This window comes from Bacillus rossius, chromosome 1 (genome assembly GCF_032445375.1).
Source record: "Bacillus rossius redtenbacheri isolate Brsri chromosome 1, Brsri_v3, whole genome shotgun sequence".
In the NCBI taxonomy this organism is placed as follows: domain Eukaryota; kingdom Metazoa; phylum Arthropoda; class Insecta; order Phasmatodea; family Bacillidae; genus Bacillus; species Bacillus rossius.
In genome coordinates, this window is record NC_086330.1 from 172066457 (window position 1) to 172074004 (window position 7548).

Sequence of the window (7548 nt, forward strand, 5' to 3'; positions counted from 1 at the left end):
TGGGAGGCTACTTTTTTTATATCTTTTTTTAATAACTCATTGTTTTTAAATTTTGATTATTTGAAGAATAATGAAATAATAATTATTTTAAGTATCAATTTGTAAGAAATAATTGTTTTTGTATAAAAATCTTTTTTTTGTTAAAAGATATTTATGTCTTTGTTAAGATTTGTGGATTTAAAAGACAAACATATGGACTTTAAAAGACTTTAAAAGACTTTAAACATCATAAATTCCTTTTTCCTTTTGTTTATATTAATATTGTGGTTAAGATTAATTATTGAGTTATTGCACTTAAGTGCAGGAAAGTGTAACTTTTTAAGTTTCTCATCTCTATGTATTGTCATATCTATGGTCATCTTCATATTGGAAAGGAAAAGGTAGCACTTTCCTTTCTGTTTTTGTCAGCCATAATGTAGACATCAAAATTTTTGTGCTCGTCACGTATCTATCGACATCCATGTCGAAAGTTGTGTATTTACTACCGCATTAGGTGAGTTTTACCGCCCTTGCCCGGGGAATCATTGTTTTATAATTATTTATGGGATAGTTTAATTTTTTGTTGTTAAAAAACTTGTTTAGCGGTCCGGGAGTTGGCGACCTCTCGCTGCCCCATGCCTGAGGTGTGATCCATAAGCTCCGCCCATAACATCTGGGCACCCCAGGGCTTGTCCCGTGGTTCTACGGCGATGGGAGCCGCCAACAAATATCCCAGGAAAGTTTTCGACGACTAAATCCTAAGCATGCAGCATGGGTAGTTAACCTGTTTCGGCCACGCGTATCTTGCAATTTCATCGACTATTTCATCAAACTACCCCTTTGGCATCGTAATCTACATTTAATTCCTGAGTAATATTTTAATTCTTTCTGTATCTTAAATTTACGTTAATTATTTTGAAAATGTAACTAAGTAATAATCATTTTGAAAAATGTAACTAATTAATCATATTGTGAAGATGTAACTAAGTAAAAAAAAAATGTTGGGGCCCCGTTTTGTTTTGAATGTACGAATACTCAATTAATACTCTTTATTGTGTTTTAAATAAATATGTTTTGTTATGGCTGACCCGATATCAGTGTGTATTTTATGTTGCAATTACCTAACCTTTTTATTTAATTTCTTATCTATATAAATTCTTAACAGGTTATCAACTTTTGTTCGGTAGTTTTCCCAGTCGGCATATTTCCTCTCTACTCATTATTTATTCAATACAACAAAGCAATGCCATTCAACCTAAGATCCCGGAGTCTTCCGTCGTAAATTACCTTGGTGAGGTTTAGCAAACCGAAACAAGAGTAATGACCGGCATAAAGATGGTAGCAGAGCTGGTGGTTGTCTTGGTATTTTGTTTTGTTGTGTTTTTTTTTTTTGTTTAAGTTTAAATATTTTTTTTTGAGTAAATTAACGAATTTTAAGTTTTCATAGTTTTAACTTTGAAATAAGTTCCAAGCTATCATCTTGAAGTACTGTTTTAACTATTTAATTTATGGTAATTATTGTTTGATAATCTTTTTTATGGCAATCTATTTATTTTTACTTTAAAGTGTTTTCCTTATAAGGTACATTATGAAGTTAGAATTGTCCAAGAGATTTCTTTGATTTCTTATTTTTCTCTCGTTGGTTTTAATCTTGAAGTTCTAATTTTCAGTTTCTAAGGTGTTTTGTCTTCAGTGACATATAATCTGCAAGAGATCTAAACTTTGTTTTAAAGTATGCATCTTTCTTAATATAAACAAATTATCTATTTACAGTTTCTGGCTATATTTGAATCAGTGTGGTTGTTGGTCCTGTTGTTTACACCAGTGTGTTGCCTTTATCATGTAGTTTACAGGTTATTTTGGGTAGGTTATTAAGTATTCCTTTTAAGTATAATTTGTGGTCTTCAGTTTAAGTGTGCATTGTTTAGGAACGGCCGCCTAACTTTGTGTCCTACTGTTGGCGTTGTTTTGTTATTTTTTTTTAACACTTATTCCTGCTTTCAGTTGAAGGTCCACCATTCGGGTCCACTGTTAGCGAATTAGTGTCTTTAGGGTCCTTGACTCAGTTGATCGTGGACTCATGACCCACGTGTCCTAGTCTTTGAATCCCTCGTAACTCGAGTCATAAATAAATAAATAAAAAACCATGGTACTAGTTTTTAAGTTGTTGCAACATTTAATTTTTTTTAAATATTATTTCTGGGGAACAAGTTTGGTTATAGGGTTTTCTTAGTTTGAATTTTTATGTTCAAGTAATCATGTGGTTATTAGTTGGTATTTGGGGTATGTATTTTCGTACAAGTTATTTTGTTATCATCTTCATGTTTGGTTTTCATGAGTTTTTTTTTGTGTCCATTTCACATAATTTAGGGTTTGGTGTATCAACTAGATTAATATCAACACTGATTTTTTCTGTTTTAGTTAACCATGTAAGATTGAGGTTATGTTTGGTAATTGTCGTTTAATTTGTCGCAAGTTATTTTAGAGTTTTAAAATTTATATTCCTTTTAACCTATAAATTGTTGTTATAATTTCATAATTTGCATATTCTTTATTAATATAATTCTAAATGATATTTCAATTTTATAAGATTGCAGGTTTTGTTCGTGAGAGAATTGTTCGCATATTATTTCTCGTTTTCATAATAATTCCATGATTCTGATTTTTTTTGCAGATTGCCATATGTTGAAAAGTCTGTGGTTTCTTCAGTAATATTTAATTGATGTGATGTTTGTTTACTTTTCGTGTATCACCATTTGGGGCACGTTTTTCATAATCTAACCATGATAGGTATATTTTCTTGTTTGTTGCCATCGTTTAATAAGTTCTTTTTTTAGCAAGTGGTTTTAATAATTTTAATGTTGTTTCCTTGCCCATGTTTTGTTGTAGGTCATCTTGGGTATGTATTTTATCTAATTTCTTACAAGAGACATTTTGCCGTTTTCCTAATAAGTTCATTTAATGTGTGTTCTAGTGCTTTTCATTGCACAGTTTAATAATTGAGGTTATGGTATTGTTTTATAAGTATCTAATTTGCAGTATATTTACTTTTGAATCAAGTATTTGGGTAATATATTCTTTTTTGTCTTAAATTGTGTTGGATCATCATTTAAATTTTTTCTCTTGAGCCTATTAATTTTTTTTTCATTTAAATTTCACTATTTTGCTTTGTTTTGTTTTAATTATTTTGTTTCAGTGAGATGCAGTAAAAGGTCAGTGGTTGTCTTGTTAGAATTTTGTCTTTTCTCTTTTGAATCTTTTCTTTAAGCACTATTAAAGGGTTTTATAGTTTTAATGTATACAATTTTGTACTGTGGGAGTAAGTGACTTCCAGACGATATTTGGGTTGTGTTTTAATTGTGTTGTCGACTTTGGTCAACTTTTTATTTTAGGCAGGTCCTCTGAGCCAGAGCCAGTGAGCCAGTGCCAAGTCCTGTTGAGAAGTGTTTAGGCTTCACCAGCACTTTTCATTTTTTTTGCAGGCCTCAGTCATTTTTTTTTATCAAACCATATATCTGCCATGGAAGATCCAATCACTCATTTTAATAATAGTTTAAATTTAGATTAATATATTTTGTGATTTTATTTGTTTTTAAATAATAATTAATTTGTTTTGAGTGCTATCTTGAATTATTATTCTGTTGTTTGTCTTGCTAGTGTCATCTTTTAAAATAACATTTTAGTATTTGGGTTTTGTTTTTTGTCTTGTCATCCAAAACATATATATTTTTTGAAATTTCTGTTTTGTAGGTTATGTGTGTGTTAGTTCATGTGGGGATGTGGTGTGTTGTGTGTCTTGTACATCTCTCCACACGATACAGCTGTTTCACATGTGTTCCACACATTACACCGTGTAGTGTCATCAACTTAATTATTTTTTTAATTATTTTGTTTTGCAAGTTTTTGGTTTTGAATTTAGATGTTCCTTCTTGTTTTGATTTGTGTACTAGGGTTGTTGCTGTATGACATCTCTCCGGTGGGGTGTCTGCTGCATGGAGTTTGCTAGGGTGGTTGCAGCTTCGGCTCGGTGTTGCTGCGACTCACCGTTACAGCCATCTCTGGTGAATTTCGTGTAGTGGAGTTCTGCTTGGTGAGACTGTCGTATAGTGACACATTCTTCATTCTAAGGTATGGTTTCAACTTTGATTTCTTCTCAAAAATTTTTCCTTTTAATACATTGCAAGCAGTTCTTTTTTTATTCACTTCACCTTTGCTGAATCAACTTTATTCATGTTATATTTTGTGTTAGTGGTCAATCTTGCTTTTGCAGGTGCTAAATTATCTCTTGAGTGTCTAAGGTATGGGACTTAGTCATTCATCTTTGGACGGCCATTTTCTTAATTTTTTTTAATTTTCAATTTTTGTGTTGTCGTTTTGAATAAGCATTTTAAGATTTTTTTTTTTTTTTTTGGTGGCTCAAATTTCTTTTGTATTTGATCGGTATTGTCAATGTAAGTCTTGTTAAACTTTCATTAGGTATTCTTCTATTTTGAAACTTTTTTAAATTTTAGCATGCTGTGTTGTATGAACTGCAGTGTTCAGAGCGGTATAGTATGATCAGGATCTTAGTGACCAGGATTTAAGAAGGGGTAAAGAATCCCCAATTTTTTTTATGTGAAGGGGTAGAGAATCCCCAATTTTGTTAATATGGAGGAGGTAGAAGACCCCCCATTTAGCTGAATAAGGAGGGGTAAGGAGTCCCCACTATTCTGAATAAGCCGACGGGCATTTTTTTTTATATGAGGTATGGTCCTCTTTTGTTGTAGTATGTACTGGCGGTCCTGATTATTTGTACCACCCGTCTGTCCTGCTTGTTTCTTCGATTACTCATTCATTTTCTTCGTCCTTTTCGTATTTTGATCTTCGTCGTCGTCTTCGTTCTTCTCTAGCTTTGAGATTTTTCTCTCGTAGGTATGGGATAATCCTACGTTTAGCTAATTTATGTCGATTTCGAGACAGAGATTTGTTGTTTAACTCATTTGTGTGAGTATTTAAGTATTTTAATGTTCAGGGGTGAGTAGTCCCCATTTTGATGTAGAGGTGTATATTCCTCATGGTGCATTGTCTGTTGTTTCATCTCTGTTTCTTGAGTATAGCAGGAAGTTGATCCTGTGATTCCCCAAAAATCCTTAATAGGAAGAGTATTTTACTCATACTTTTCGCAAAACACAATCAAGGTGTACCATAATCTATGAACTGCACCAAAACATTTTCCCGGTCTTCTAGCATCCAGTTCAAAATCTTGGCTCAAAAAAAAAAAAAAAAAAAAAAAACCTTCAAATTAACACACAGAATCAAGGTCTACCATAATCTGGTTGACAAAAACATATTCGTGGTCATTCGTTTCCACCACTAACTCCGTCATTACCAATTGTTCGTCACTCCTAGTGTTTTCATTGGTTCTTCCTTTAACATGTTTGGTTGGGTAAGTCAAACTTATCTTTACCTACCATACAACTCCCAAAGGTTAATTGTAACATTAGCGACTTAATGTTTTCAAACATTGCTAATATTTCTTAATATGTCTATTATTCAGGTTATTAACAACCTAGTCATATCACCATCCTGTCCTGTTCTGTTCTTCATCTACACACATATTTATTAATTAATATTTTGATCTTTGATATCTCTCGTATATTGATGTTTTGCATTCTCGTGCATTTAAGTTTTATAGATTGCCATATAAAAAGAAGATTTTTTTTTAAGAGAGTGGTGTGCTTTGAGGGGGGGAGTGTGTGCCGTTGTGCACTTGTTGTGTGGGCATGCGCTCATTATTGCTTATATGTTGTTTAATTAAATGCAAACTGGGAGGCTACTTTTTTTTATATCTTTTTTTAATAACTCATTGTTTTTAACTTTTGATTATTTGAAGAATAATGAAATAATAATTATTTTAAGTATCAATTTGTAAGAAATAATTGTTTTTGTATAAAAATCTTTTTTTTGTTAAAAGATATTTATGTCTTTGTTAAGATTTGTGGATTTAAAAGAAAAACATATGGACTTAAAAAGACTTTAAAAGACTTTAAACATCATAAATTCCTTTTTCCTTTTGTTTATATTAATATTGTGGTTAAGATTAATTATTGAGTTATTGCACTTAAGTGCAGGAAAGTGTAACTTTTTAAGTTTCTCATCTCTATGTATTGTCATATCTATGGTCATCTTCATATTGGAAAGGAAAAGGTAGCACTTTCCTTTCTGTTTTTGTCAGCCATAATGTAGACATCAAAATTTTTGTGCTCGTCACGTATCTATCGACATCCATGTCGAAAGTTGTGTATTTACTACCGCATTAGGTGAGTTTTACCGCCCTTGCCCGGGGAATCATTGTCTTATAATTATTTATGGGATAGTTTAATTTTTTGTTGTTAAAAAACTTGTTTAGCGGTCCGGGAGTTGGCGACCTCTCGCTGCCCCATGCCTGAGGTGTGATCCATAAGCTTCGCCCATAACATCTGGGCACCCCAGGGCTTGTCCCGTGGTTCTACGGCGATGGGAGCCGCCAACAAATATCCCAGGAAAGTTTTCGACGACTAAATCCTAAGCATGCAGCATGGGTAGTTAACCTGTTTCGGCCACGCGTATCTTGCAATTTCATCGACTATTTCATCAAACTACCCCTTTGGCATCGTAATCTACATTTAATTCCTGAGTAATATTTTAATTCTTTCTGTATCTTAAATTTACGTTAATTATTTTGAAAATGTAGCTAAGTAATAATCATTTTGAAAAATGTAACTAATTAATCATATTGTGAAGATGTAACTAAGTAAAAAAAAAATGTTGGGGCCCCGTTTTGTTTTGAATGTACGAATACTCAATTAATACTCTTTATTGTGTTTTAAATAAATATGTTTTGTTATGGCTGACCCGATATCAGTGTGTATTTTATGTTGCAATTACCTAACCTTTTTATTTAATTTCTTATCTATATAAATTCTTAACAGGTTATCAACTTTTGTTCGGTAGTTTTCCCAGTCGGCATATTTCCTCTCTACTCATTATTTATTCAATACAACAAAGCAATGCCATTCAACCTAAGATCCCGGAGTCTTCCGTCGTAAATTACCTTGGTGAGGTTTAGCAAACCGAAACAAGAGTAATGACCGGCATATATCACATCTGTTGAAATCTCCTCCAATGTTGACGTCGTCGTTGCCAACGGGATCTGCACATTCTCCATCGTAGCTGTCGTCAAGGTTCCCGTAGTCGACGGTACAACCTCCGAGTTTAACGTTAAAGACGGTAAAGATGCCATCGAGGTCTCAAGAACAGCTAATTGACACGACTTATGCACCAGAAGAAACAAACTAGGTGATCCTTACACCGCCGTCGTCAGAAACCAACTGAGCGTCCTGCTGTCTAGGACTCGCTTATATACATGCACCGTATTGGAATAATACGCTAGTCAAATCAAGAACCATGTACAATAATACTAGAGTCAAATCTACAAATTAAAAAAGAGGATCATTTGATCGGAAAAAAAATCGATCTCACCAATATACGCCAGGCTCCAAGAGCTACAATTCACGTCATCAGATCCATCTACATTTTGCTCCTATGCTT

At 33.1% G+C, this 7548-nt stretch overlaps 1 long non-coding RNA gene across 1 annotated transcript; it reads left to right on the forward strand.

The window, feature by feature from the left end:
- The first annotated feature begins 207 nt into the window (after positions 1-207).
- LOC134527107 (uncharacterized) lies at positions 208-7179 on the forward strand. Its single transcript, XR_010074075.1, has 3 exons — positions 208-493; positions 583-6278; positions 6368-7179. It is a non-coding gene; the product is annotated as an uncharacterized LOC134527107 (long non-coding RNA).
- The last annotated feature ends 369 nt before the right edge of the window (positions 7180-7548 follow it).